This window comes from Etheostoma spectabile, chromosome 7 (assembly GCF_008692095.1).
Source record: "Etheostoma spectabile isolate EspeVRDwgs_2016 chromosome 7, UIUC_Espe_1.0, whole genome shotgun sequence".
NCBI classification, from domain to species: domain Eukaryota; kingdom Metazoa; phylum Chordata; class Actinopteri; order Perciformes; family Percidae; genus Etheostoma; species Etheostoma spectabile.
Window position 1 is genome coordinate 27,367,765 of NC_045739.1, and position 13,016 is coordinate 27,380,780.

The following is a 13,016-nucleotide window of genomic DNA, read 5'->3' on the forward strand; positions in this document are numbered from 1 at the left end:
GATATGGCTTTTGGTCTATTAATATTAACAGTCTATGGTCTTGACCGAGTCCAGGTGACTTTATTATGTTTATAATAATATTGGAGGGAAAGTGAAACACAGCTTAGACGGGGATGTTGTTTGGCTTTTCACACGTTTAGACAGCTAGCTAGCTAACGCTATGCCGCCAGACAAACATATGTAAAATTACACTCTGTTCATTGTTGTTTAACCAAACTTTAATGTTTTCTGAAAAGAAATGTCTTTCCTATTAACCCACGTTGTAATAACAATATAATTATTATATTATCAGTTTTTAGGGAAGGCATGAACCAACCATAGGGGTACACAGTAATACTGGTCACTTCTCTCCTACACTACATCTGGAGTAAAGCTATATTGTCATTGAGTTGCTCAAATGCTCAGTACTGGTACCTACTGTAGCAGTGGTAATAGTAGTGGTTTGGTGTTTGTATCATTTCTAACACTGCTATTATGAGGTATCACCATATCTCATTCTGTTTTCTTTAGATTACATGATATCAAGGGAAATGGCTATAATGGCCCAAAATGATTGTCTTGATACTGTCATAAGATGTTTTAATAGCCTGTCTGTATGCAGTGAACTGGTGTTGTCAAGGGATAAGTAGCCTTTCAATTTAATTCAATTCAATTTTATTTATAGTATCAATTCATAACAAGAGTTATCTCAAGACACTTTACAGATAGAGTAGGTCTAGACCACACTCCAGAATTTACAAGGACCCAACGTTCTAGTAGTTTCCTCCAGAGCAAGCAACAGTGGCGAGGAAAAACTTCCTTTTAGGCAGAAACCTCGGACATACCCAGGCTCTTGGTAGGCGGCGTCTGACAGGCCGGTTGGGGTTAGTGGAAATAACAAAAATAGAAAAAATTGTAGTTTGTAGCAGTTCTTTGTAGTAGTTCATGGCATAGCAGGGCACTGTGCGGCATTACAAGGCACAGCAGGACGTAGCTGGGCACCGCAGAGTATAGTAGATGGACCTGGCACCGCAGAACGTGTAGCGGGACCATGGCAACAGCTGCTACCATGATTTTGGAGCATCCCTGATCCGAGGGAACATGTTGGGGAAAAAAGAACATAAGGACTCCGGGAAATGACTCCCCAGAGCTAGGTTAGTAACACGCATTTCTGGGACATGGATGCACATAAATGAAAAGATAGGAAGATAGAGGAGAGAGAAACTCAGTGTGTCAAAAGAAGTCCCCAGCTGTCTAAAACTATTACAGCAAAACCAAGAGAGACGAGGTAAAGAGAGGAGCCTGGTCGGGCTAGAACACTCCCCAACCGGATCGGGCTGTATGCCAAGTCTCCCTTTAGTTTTATTATATGCTTGATTATTTGTTAGATAAATCTGACAACTATGATGAGAAGCAGGTGGGCCGGGTTAGGCGGACGCTGCGACTCCTCACTCCCTAACAATATTCAATTTTATGCCCTAACAATAAGCTTTATCAAAGAGGAAAGTCTTAAGCCTACTCTTAAATATGGAGACGGTGTCTGCCTCCCGAACCCCAACTGAAACCTGGTTCCACAGGAGAGGAGCCTGATAACTGAACGCTCTGGCTTTCATATGACTCAGCCTAAAAGGAATGGTAGAGTAAATATAAACAATTAAAATACTGGTGCGTGCTGGCTTGGAGGGGAGCATGATCCTGTCTGAAATGTCACAAACGAATTTAAGCATCGTCAGATCTGCTGATCGCGGGGCGAGCTGCTCGACCGGCGGCTCACTCCCCTACAGCACACGCTCTCCACTGCAGCTTCACCACCACACGCACAAGCACCTGCCAAACACAGCAACACGTTTTCACCGGAGAAAAGAGGTAAACACTTAGAAATAACACTCGGGGATGCCTTCTATCCCTATGTCTAGATAAGTGTACCAGTACTTATCTGAACGACATGATCACTGTCACTAGATAGAAAGAAAATGTTGACGTTCACTCGGTGCTTTACACTGACAGTAAAAAGTAAAGCCATTGTATGCACTGCTGCGTTGCTAATTGAAGGAGATAAGTGAAGGAGACTTGCCCAAATCTTGACAATTCTTTATTTGCCCTCTCACGTCTGTCAGGTTGGTAATTATTCGGCTGCTGGCCTTTCCACCTCTTCCTCATCCCAGTCAGTTGCCATAGTTCTAGTGCCAGGCTGAGACTTCATTCCCCAACGGGTTGTCATCGCAGAATTGACTTAATAAACCTGTGAATACCAAAAATGACCAAAAACTGACATTTAACACTATTTGGAGACATTTAAAAAAAATGATATACTGTACATATCTTGAGTGCTTTTTGTATCCAATAATCAACAGTGGTGGTTAACCTGCAACATGGGCTTTAAACGTGTTTCATGCTTCTTGCGGTCAGCACAGTTGGGGCGTTACGTAACTGCGGCCTGGGCAACTCCGCTTGAGGTGTGTAATGTTAGACCGCCAATCAGCAGCATTATTTAAATCAGAGTCATGTCTGCAGATATAGAAATAAGGTTTATTGTACAGTTCAATAAAATGTACCGAGTCTCTGGCGATTAGACTCCGTCACTTTTTGAATATTTCGTACTGTATAAATGTATATAGAAGTAGAGAACCATCAGACCCCCCAATTGAATCTAGACACCGGTGGTGGAGATGAAGGAGCCCAAAAACCCTATCGAAGGAGGCTCCGGACCGGTCAGCTGGAGTAGAGGACTGGAGGTGGAGGGGTGCACTCTTTGCCTGCAATGACAGTTGATAGCAAAGAGAGAAATGATTGTTTAAAGGAGGGTTGTGACTCTGTGATTGGCCCTTGCCATTTGTGTAACGATTATGATTTGTTTAGCAAGACGAACGACTCCACCAGCTGATTAGAGTTAGGTAGAGCATGGATTAAGAGTGAGGTCTTCCTGAAAGGATTTACAATGAGATACATTTCAATCAGGAGAGACTAGTTGCAGATATGCGACAGTTATACATAGCATGATAACATATACATTTCTTAGGATAACAGCTGAATTGATTTAGGAGAGTATTGATTAAAAGTTAGGTCTTCCTGAAAGAATTTACACTGAGCTACATTAGATCTTGGTAGAAGCATGCCGCATGTTTATTGGCGTACTGACGCTGATGAAATATGCTCCTATGTATTGAATGTTGGTATTAAATGACGATCGGGCAATGCGTAAAAAGTATGAATTTGGTACCCAGCCCTAAACTTGGGAAGACCAAACGAGAAAAAACACTTCCTAAAAGATTAAACCATAGAAACAGTGTATTAAGTTATCACCACTAAACCCTGGAGATATGGCTGCAGCTCAGGATGATTCCCCACACACTGCCCTGCTTATTAGTTCTGTTGTAAACTCGCTGAGCTGTGCACCATTAGGTCATCACAGGAATTCAACACATTGCCCAAGTCATCAACAGCCTGTCAAGCGTGTATATGTGAAAGAGCTGGATAATATAGGATGATATATCCCCAAGTGATTTTTCTGCTGAAAAAGAACTTCACCCTGGTCCTGTTACACATTGTGTCGAGATTGGCTACATACGAGCTCTATCGTCTGCCCTCTGTCCCATATCAGGGACAGAGGGTGGAGTGTGCCCTCCAGCCCTGAACCTGTGAACCAGTCAACAGGATGAATTATGGATCCGCTCTGCCCTTCCCTATGTGCCGTATGTGTATTGAAGGTCCTCAGAATGCCCAGGCTTTTGACCTTTGAGTCTCCACAGATAAACAAACAGGGTTATCTACGGATAGACTGGCGGTTGAATACAGGGAGGGAGAGAGAGGGAGAGATATTTACCTTTTATAAGGAATGATTTCCCCAAGGTGAAGTTAGTCATTGACTTCAGATGTTACTGGTTACCACGGCCAGTACAATGAAGATCATAAAATTAGCCCTAACAAGAATGGCATGCTTTGGAGAAGAAAAAAAAAACTTTCAGTTTTTGCTAATGTGTATTTTAAAGGTCCCATGGCATGAAAATTTCACTATATGAGGTTTTTTAACAGTAATAGCCTGCCTATGGTCCCCCAGTGGCTAGAAATGGTGATAAGTGTAACCTGAGCCCTGGGTATCCTGCTCTGCCTTGGAGAAAATGAAAGCTCAGATGGGCCGATCTGGAATTTTGCTCCTTATGAGGTCATAATCTCTCCTCCTCAAAAGCTACAGACTCAGAAATGGCACATACTAAGGAAAGCATTGTGGGCCTGGCTCTAGTGGCTGTAATTCTGCACCAAGGTGAAAAAGACTCATAAGTATTGTGAAGGCTAAAGAGACTCAGATCGTATTCCACAGGTTATAAAAAGACTTCAGTACAGTTAGGGGACCACTAAGGTCTATACAAAGAGACTTCAGTTACTGTATTAGGGGACCACTAAGGTCTATACAAAGAGACTTCAGATACAGTATTAGGGGACCACTAAGGTCTATATAAAAGAGACTTCAGATACAGTATTAGGGGACCACTAAGATCTATACAAAGAGACTTCAGATACAGTATTAGGGGACCACTAAGGTCTATATAAAAGAGACTTCAGATACAGTATTAGGGGACTACCAAGGTCTATATAAAAGAGACTTCAGATACAGTATTAGGGGACCACTAAGGTCTATATAAAAGCATCCAAAGAGCACCATGTCATGGGACCTTTATTGGAAGGATGTGAGACTTGGTATTGCAGAGGAAGGTCTGGCGACACAGCATTCCGGGATGCATTCCGTCATGGGCGGTGCTAAGCGCTGGACAGAGCCACGGTGCCGCTGCAAAGTAGCCTCGGTAAGGAAATTTTTTAGCAGAAGCACCATTATTGCGTCCGGCACTTAGCGCCGCCCAACACGATTGTGATTGGTTTAAAGAAATGCCAACAAACCAGAGCACGTTTTTGCTTAAATGCAGAAAAACGACATGCCTTCTTCAGTGCACGTTACATTTCTCCGTCTGAACAAGGTCTTAATGTATATGTGACCGATTGGATGGAAACAACAACCCGAGCAGCGGCATTGACCGCTGTGACTAATCCTTCAGACCAGTGAACAACAAGGGCTGGGTGTATCCACGGTTAATCTGTAACCAAGAGTGACACTCGCTCCCCACTGCTCTGCTGGAGCCAATATCTGAGACGCTCAGTGTTTCACAGATTGGGTGTCATATCGCTGCCCACTAATAGAAAGGCCAATATTATAAAAAAAAAAACATAACCAAGCATAAAGGAGGAAAATTGTGTGTGTCTATGAGATCGCTCCTTAGCATTAATCCATTATACAGTTTCAAATCCCGACTGTCTGGCTCTCTGCATTCCAAGCAGCACTTTGCAGTAAAGCTGACTCAGCCATTGGTGAAGTTGAAAGTGCACAAAAAACAAAGAATGATTAGTCTGCCAGTTTTTATTTTACACAATGATAATAGTGTCAGGGTGTGAGTAATACTTGTTACCTTGGCTGTGCTGAAACTCTCGAGAATTAGATTTGCATGTGAGCCAGAGTGTGTGCATATATGTGAATTAGGGCATATCCAATTTCTAGCCCACACCGTGGTCGGAACAGAGAAAGCCAGCAGTATGAATCATTCATGACAGAGACAGGGAGCTGAAACGGACAAGCACAGTTCAAGGAAAGCAGTTGTCTCTTTCCGCTGAAACTCAAAGTCAACAACAGTGGATACAAAGGAAAGAGCTCAGCTGAAGAAGCAGAATTATTAGCATTATTGGAATGTCAGCCTATAAATAGTTGATCAAAATGTCCCATAATTGTTGATTCTACATTCCCAAACTTGTAATTCAATTTCAGTTTTATTTATATAGTGCCAAATCACAACGACAGTTATCTCTTTGCGCTTTTCATAAAAGAGCAGGTCTAGACGGTACTTTGTGATGTTATTTACAGAATCCCAACAGTTCCCACTAAGAGTAACCACTAGGTGACAGAGTAAAGGAAAAACTTCCTTTTAAGAGGCATAGACCTGAGCAGAACCATGGCTCAGGGTGGGCGGTCATCTGCCTCGACCGGTTGGGGGTGAGAGAAAGAGACAGAGAGAGAGACACACACAGACAGACAGACAGAGAGACATGGAGAATTGTAGCAGAGGGTGTCAAGCAGGAAGATGGAGGCATTCATTAATTTCATTAAGAATTTTTAAACTGGACTGGGCTCTTAGACTTAATTAGATTCTTTATGTTTAGTTAAATAGTCCCTTTATTGTAAGTAAGGGTCTCATGATTTTTATTTTATTTGAAATCGTGACACCCTTACTTACAATAAAAAGACTTGAAATTAAGTCACAATCTTGAATATCAAAGTTAAAAAATGGAATCGTCGATATGCCTATGCCCATGTGTCACGTCTGGTCGGCTTGTCAAGCGGAAAAAACAACACATGTTGAAGTGCTGCGAGTCAGTCAACCTCCTGTATCTCAGCTACAGTCAGTCAAAAGATAGCATGGCAACTGCAGACGCAGCAATGTTTTCCCTCTCCAGAAACAAAGCAATGTTGTTTGTATCGATATGGTTTAATTTTACGTTACATGACCCATTTCTTCTGTAAAGCCGTGTCTGTGTTTGGCTCTCTCCTCTCACTCTCCGCCCAGCCCGGCCCACTTTCACTCACACACGGCTCCCAGCAACAGAAACTGAGCGGCGACATCGCCGGTGTCACGCTTCTGACATGTGTCTACAGTTTTAATTGTTATTAACACAGCTGTATATTGTTAAGCATGAGAGGCAAACCTGTATTATCGCGGCGGCCCTAGCGAAAAACACAGAAGTTACTGAATGCAACTAACTTCAGTTCGTAGAGTGAGACGGAGTCGGCTAGACCCATTCATAAAGAGTCAGCCGTCTCTCTGTGAGTACGTCCACATTCCCTCTCTCTTAGCTCTTTTAATCAGTTATTGTTGAAAACAAGTGAAGGAGCTTTCACAGAGATGCATTTTTTTTAAATATATATATCCTAGGCTATTTATTTCAGATAATTTTCATTTACATGTGTTGCAGCTGTATGTTTGTTAAATTTGTTTTGGTTAAAATCAACAAATAATTGTGACAATAATCGTGATCACAATATTGATCAAAATAATCGTGATTATCATTTTGGCCATAATCGTGCTGCCCTAGTCATGACCCAATCAGGCGGCGAAACTATTGTGTCAGTGTTGGTATTGCCAAAGGCCTCTGTTTGCAACCGGGGTCAGAAGTATTTTCAAATGGTTTAGGGCCTCGGAAACGCCAGAGCAGTGCGAATGCTATTTGTGAACGTGGCAAAAGATATTTGTTTTTATACCAAAATGTAAAAATAGCCTCGGTCTCGTCTTGAAACCGCCTGCATTTTAACATGTATCTTGTGTTAGCCTTAGATAAACAGCCCTATAGAGAGGATTTTATTTCAAGACCCCAGCTGCAGGGATATCCCTAAATTCCCTGTCCATTGTCTGATTTGTGTGTTAACATTACTTTGATTGGGTGTAAAAACCTCCTGTTTCAGATGCAACCAATAACTTAACTCGTTTCTATCTCCCCGCCCCCATAACTTGCACTCCCAACTAAGTGAATGCGGGAGACAGGAGAGTAAGCTCTTGCTTGCTGCTTGCTGGTCCGGCAAATCCTGAATGAAGAAGACTCTTAATTTGTTTTCTGTGGGTCTTTTTTATGGGATTGTGGATCTTTCACATCAATTTGATGAGTGCCTAGGGTTAGCACTGCAGTTTCCACATTCAATCGCGGCATGCAGAGTGGGACTCGCACTGGTCTTGGTCTTTACTCGGTGTTGATACACTCTGGTCTTGGGGATGACTTGGTCTCGGACGGTTTAGGGGTTCTTGACTACAACACTGTTGGAGGTTTAAAGTAGTACTATGTGTGGAGAATGTGGCCTACTGCATGGATGGAGTGGAAATATATAATACTACAGAATTACACAGTATAAATGAAGCACAAAGGTACTTTTTTATTGCCACATACACATACATGGAGCAAAATTCTTTCTTTGCATTCAACCCATCCCTCAAGGGAGCAGTGGGCAGCCATTTACAGCCCCCGGGGACTAAATCTAGATCCGAGCCAGTGCCTTGATCAAGGGTACTGACTTGGATTCAAACCCAGAACCTTCTTGCTGTGAGGCCACTGTGCCAACCATTGGGCCACCATGCTGCCAAGAAGGCTGAGACAAAGAAATAAGAGCACATGGACAACGCTATGGTAATTCAAGCTGACAGTTAGAGTCTGTAGTTGTTGTCCTGCCAGGGGCCAATTTGACAGGCGATGAAAAGGAAATCCACTGTGCGTTTGTGCAATATAAAATGTACCCACCTTGACAATCATGGATTTTACTGAAAAAAAGAATGACATTTAACATCCCCTTCCTTTGCTGGACCACATTGCCTGCAGCTATTTTATAATTTAAGTTGTTGTTGGTATAACAGGCTTTGGGAAGTTCAGAGGCAAAGCTGCAACGCTGTGCATTAGATAGAAACAGGGCAGGGGGGGGGGGGCAGAAGTCATGGACGAGGAAGGGTGCAAAGGTGCTGCGCCAGCAACAGCTGCCCACTGGCAAACAGGAGGATTGTAATAGGAGTCCGATTAGTGTTGCTATTTTACACGTCCACATGGAAAAAAAAAAGAGAAAGGAGAAAATAAAAAAGAGAAGGTTATGATAGATGAGACCAACTGAATAAGAAAAAAGGAAAGGAAAGTTAGGGAGGATGTTTAATTTATACTCTGTGTCGCGGCACAGACTGAGGAGATGAACATAAATGAGAAAGGATGTTTATGTATGAGAGGTAGGCCACCGAACAGGGGGATTGTGAAGCTGTTCAAATTACACACACACAAACACAAGCATTGGGAGTAGAGGAATGCGGGGTTGACTGGTGAAGTGTGGGCATCCATACCAAGCAGGGCGAGAGCACTGTGCCAAGGCTGGGGCACAAGATGGGCTTCACCTGCCTGGGGCTGTGGCAGTCAGTGGTGAGACCCGGGCAGCCAGGGCACTGGCCGAGAGCGTGGAGGCCCATCCTCAATGATTAATGGGGCTCTGTGACTGTGCCTGGCAGGTTCAAAGAGACAGGAGGGATAAACTCTGAGTTGTGGCGGGTGGGGTCGGGGAGGCTTTGGGGGGGAGCTTGTGAAGGCTGAGCCTGAGTATAAACCCTCGAGAGGTTTTCTCAAAGTGCCACACAACATAAGTGCTGTCTCCAATTTCCCTTTATGTTTGAAAACACCGAACCATTTCACATTGCTAAATGACCATGGCAGCATGAGTTTTGACTTTCTATAACATTTCCATCACAGCTTATAGGGAATGTTTTTTTTTTCTTCTTCTTTTTTTTTTTTTTGAAGGGTATACTGAGATTTAGATGCAGCAAAGCAGATGTAACTGTGGTCATAGTTGTACTCGCATTTAATTTGAGTTGGAGATGAGTTATGCTGGCAGCTGCTGACTGAAACAGATGACGTGACAGACACACACACGCGCACACACACGCACACACACACACACACACACACACACACACACACTCTTTCTCACCCATAAACACACATGTTTCAGTAGTACATATTTCTTTTTAAAGTTCTCCCTTGAAACTACTTCTTACTGGCAGAAAACACAACCATGCATGTGTAACGAGCAAATGGCACTGACGGTGCCAAGCATGTGGTAAAATTTGCTTTACACTGTCCATCCACCACTCTCAGATAGCAAAAAGAGCTTTAATGTAATCACACTATGGCCAAATTAGTAGCCCTTTATGCCCACTGTTTCTGCTGCCGTTCCCTTTAACACGACTGGTACTTGTCATTTTGCCACAGCGTGACTAAAGCGTTGCAAGATTGAAATTCCATGAACTGCTGAGAGCCAGACATGTTGAATTTTACAGTATGATGAGCTGGAATTGGGTTCTGTGTTTAAATCAAACCTTTGCCTCTAATAAGTTGAACACAGGCACCAAATTAGTCTATGCACCTCATCAAGTGTTTATCCTTCTAGTCAGTCTACAGCTGCAGTGGTAAACAGGCAGATCAAAACAATAACAACAGACAGCAATGGCGCCATTGCAGTCAGTTTGTTCTGGTTACGATTTCTTCAGTGTTCATCGTTCCTGAGGTTGTTACCTGGAGGCAAACTATCTGCCAAGGACTTCTTTCTTCAAAACAAATGGACACTGAACAATAGGGCTGACGATACACCACGTATCACGATTATTGACCCACGATTTGATACAAACCTTGATTTTTTGGGGGGGGTTCTCAGTAAACCTAATACAACTTTTTTTCTGCCACATGGCATCGTTTTGTTGTTGATTACATCCCACTTTGCAACATAGTAATACAACAGATACCTTATTTACTGATATTGATTGATTTCAATGTTGATCGATCCACACCAAAGATTCTTTTGTACTATAAAATAATGTTTCATGTTTAATGCTGCATTCAATGTTTAATTTGGGAAATATGATTAAAATGTCCAGTTGTGCATGTAGTACCGTAGTTTAGTTTATTATAGGATCACCATTAGCTGTGTACATCTGCTCCTCCTGGGGTCCACAATGAAAACATACCGTACATTTAACATTACAATCCACATAACTCAACACACATAAAACATACAATAAACATTTAAAGTCCACATAACTCAACACATTTATTGGATTCCATAACTACTAGAACTGCCGTGAGCGGCCATTTTGACCGCCTGATTACAAACTCCATTATCTCTGGTGATAAATCCCTAATTGCAATATTAATGCATGTATTGTGTTAGGGTATCTTTAGAAAATGAAATATCAGTACAAATGTACAATTTAACGAGTTCAGGTATACACTTGAGTAGCCCAGGTGTTTAAATAATTCATATCATGGCATAGTAAAATGTAATTATTTCATAGGCTACATTCATATCTGAAAAAATATGGTATGAAAATCCATTCAGCATAACTCATAACAGGCAAATAACACCTGAAAGTTCTTATGTGATGTTCTTATCTTATGTGAACATTTATAACCTAACCTTGCACTGCTTCCGTGTTGGTGTCTGCTGTGGTGTCCTGCTGCTCTTTTCCCCTCTATAAACTCCGCTCTCAGCTCCTCTACCATGCCATCGCTGATGTCCACAGAGACGCTGATAGTTACTAAGCAACCAATATGCATCTTCAACCGCGTGAAAGATTAAAAACAATACCGCGAAAATCTGAGCGGTCAATAAGACCGTGTATGGCCGAAATAGGTAACAGTGATTTTATTTTCTTTGCCTTTTGTGTAATGTACATATAAAAACTATTTTAAATTAAAATATAGACTCTTTTAGGAAAAGTCAGGTACCAGCATGGCTGTTGTAGTGTTAAAACATACATTAAACATTAAATTCCAAATAACCCAACACATAAAACAAACCATAAACATTAAAATTAACATAACTTAACACATTTAAAACATACACTAAACAGTCCATATAACTCAACACATAAAACATACATTAAACCTTACAATCCACATAATTTAACACATTTAAACCTACATTAAACATTTAAGTCCACATACATCTTATAGTAAGAGAATGAGTAAAACTTAAACTAATGTGTCGATGAATCTAAGCTTACGCTGACGACACCCTTCTCTTCGTATTCTAGAAAAATGATTTTCCAAGGTGTTTTTTTTAATTTATTTCCTTTTTAAACATTGATCTCTGTGTTAGTTTTTGTCAATAACAGTGGTAAAGAACTCCATGTTTTCATCACTCTATATACTATAAAAAACTGCATTTTAGGTAAATAGTGTTTTCACTGGGGAGTGAAAACTTTGTTGTTGCCTCTCTGGTGGCATATGGTCATCACTCTAAACCTTTCCGTGTTGAAGGTAGAAGGCCAGCGATCATATTGTCTTCAGCTTTTAGCCAGTTAAGACGAAAAAATGTGTGCTGTGTAAGTATATATTTGGATACGTGTGTTGAATACTGTACTGTTTTATTTCTCAAAATGCTCATGTAGCTGTAGAAAGGAAAAATGATTCTTTCTTAGACACTACAGTAGTTGTTTTTTCTCAATTTCTCTTGCTCATTGTTGCATTTTTAACAGAATGAATGTTGCGTGTTGATTTACTGATTCAGTGCTCATATAAATTGTAGCTATTTTTGTCACACACACACACAAACACACACACACACACACAAAACACTCTCTCTGTAGAGCTGAGAGAATTCTTCCCCAATAATGAACAGCCCATTAATCTAAGGAAGTAATTAAGGTCGTAGATTTGAGGTGGTCACTCTGACATAATCTGGGTTGCCAAAGGGTGACCAGACATCCTATTCAAATGAGGACTGATTTGAGATGGTGTCCTTGCATCCCAATAGGAACGGTCTTTGTCCTGATAATGAGACATTTGGCGTGTGTTAATGAGGCAGAATTATACATCAGGAGCACGGACAGGTTAGATCAGTGTTTTCTCTCTCTGGCATCAATCGTGAGGGGAAAGCACAGCAGCAGCCTCCACGTCACTAGCTTTTTTTAATGCAGACAGCAGCAGCAACGTAAGTGCTAATTTACAAGTCAGTTTTAAGACTAATCAACTAATCTATTTACTTAAGCAGGAGGCCTGTGTGTCTGTGTGCCTGTGTGCCTGTGTGTCTGTGCGTCTGTGGTATGTGCGCCTGTGGGTCTGTGGGGTCTGTGTGTCTGTGGGTATGTACGCCTGTGTGCCTCTGGGTTTGTCCTTCTGTGCATCTTTGCGTATGTGCACCTGTGTGTCTGGGTGTTTTTGCGTCTGTGCGCCTATCCACCCATTTGATGTTTTTAAATTATTAACTCGGATTGTTATTGCTGGAGCTAGTGAAAATCTGATGTGATAAAACACACTATACTGTATACAGTCGTCACATCAAAACAAAAGATAGGGGACTTTTTTTGTCAAATTAGAATATTAATAGGATTCAAACTATATTAAATGGAACTGTGGATATTTAGTAACTACTATATTACAATATGATTAAAGATGAAATAAAATGATATAGATGACTGTAGAAAGCT

At 41.5% G+C, this 13,016-nt stretch overlaps 1 protein-coding gene across 4 annotated transcripts in view; it reads left to right on the top strand.

Annotated features, from left to right (window-relative positions):
* Positions 1–13,016, top strand: part of magi3a (membrane associated guanylate kinase, WW and PDZ domain containing 3a) — a 195,290-nt gene that overhangs the window by 128,143 nt on the left and 54,131 nt on the right. The window lies entirely within an intron of this gene.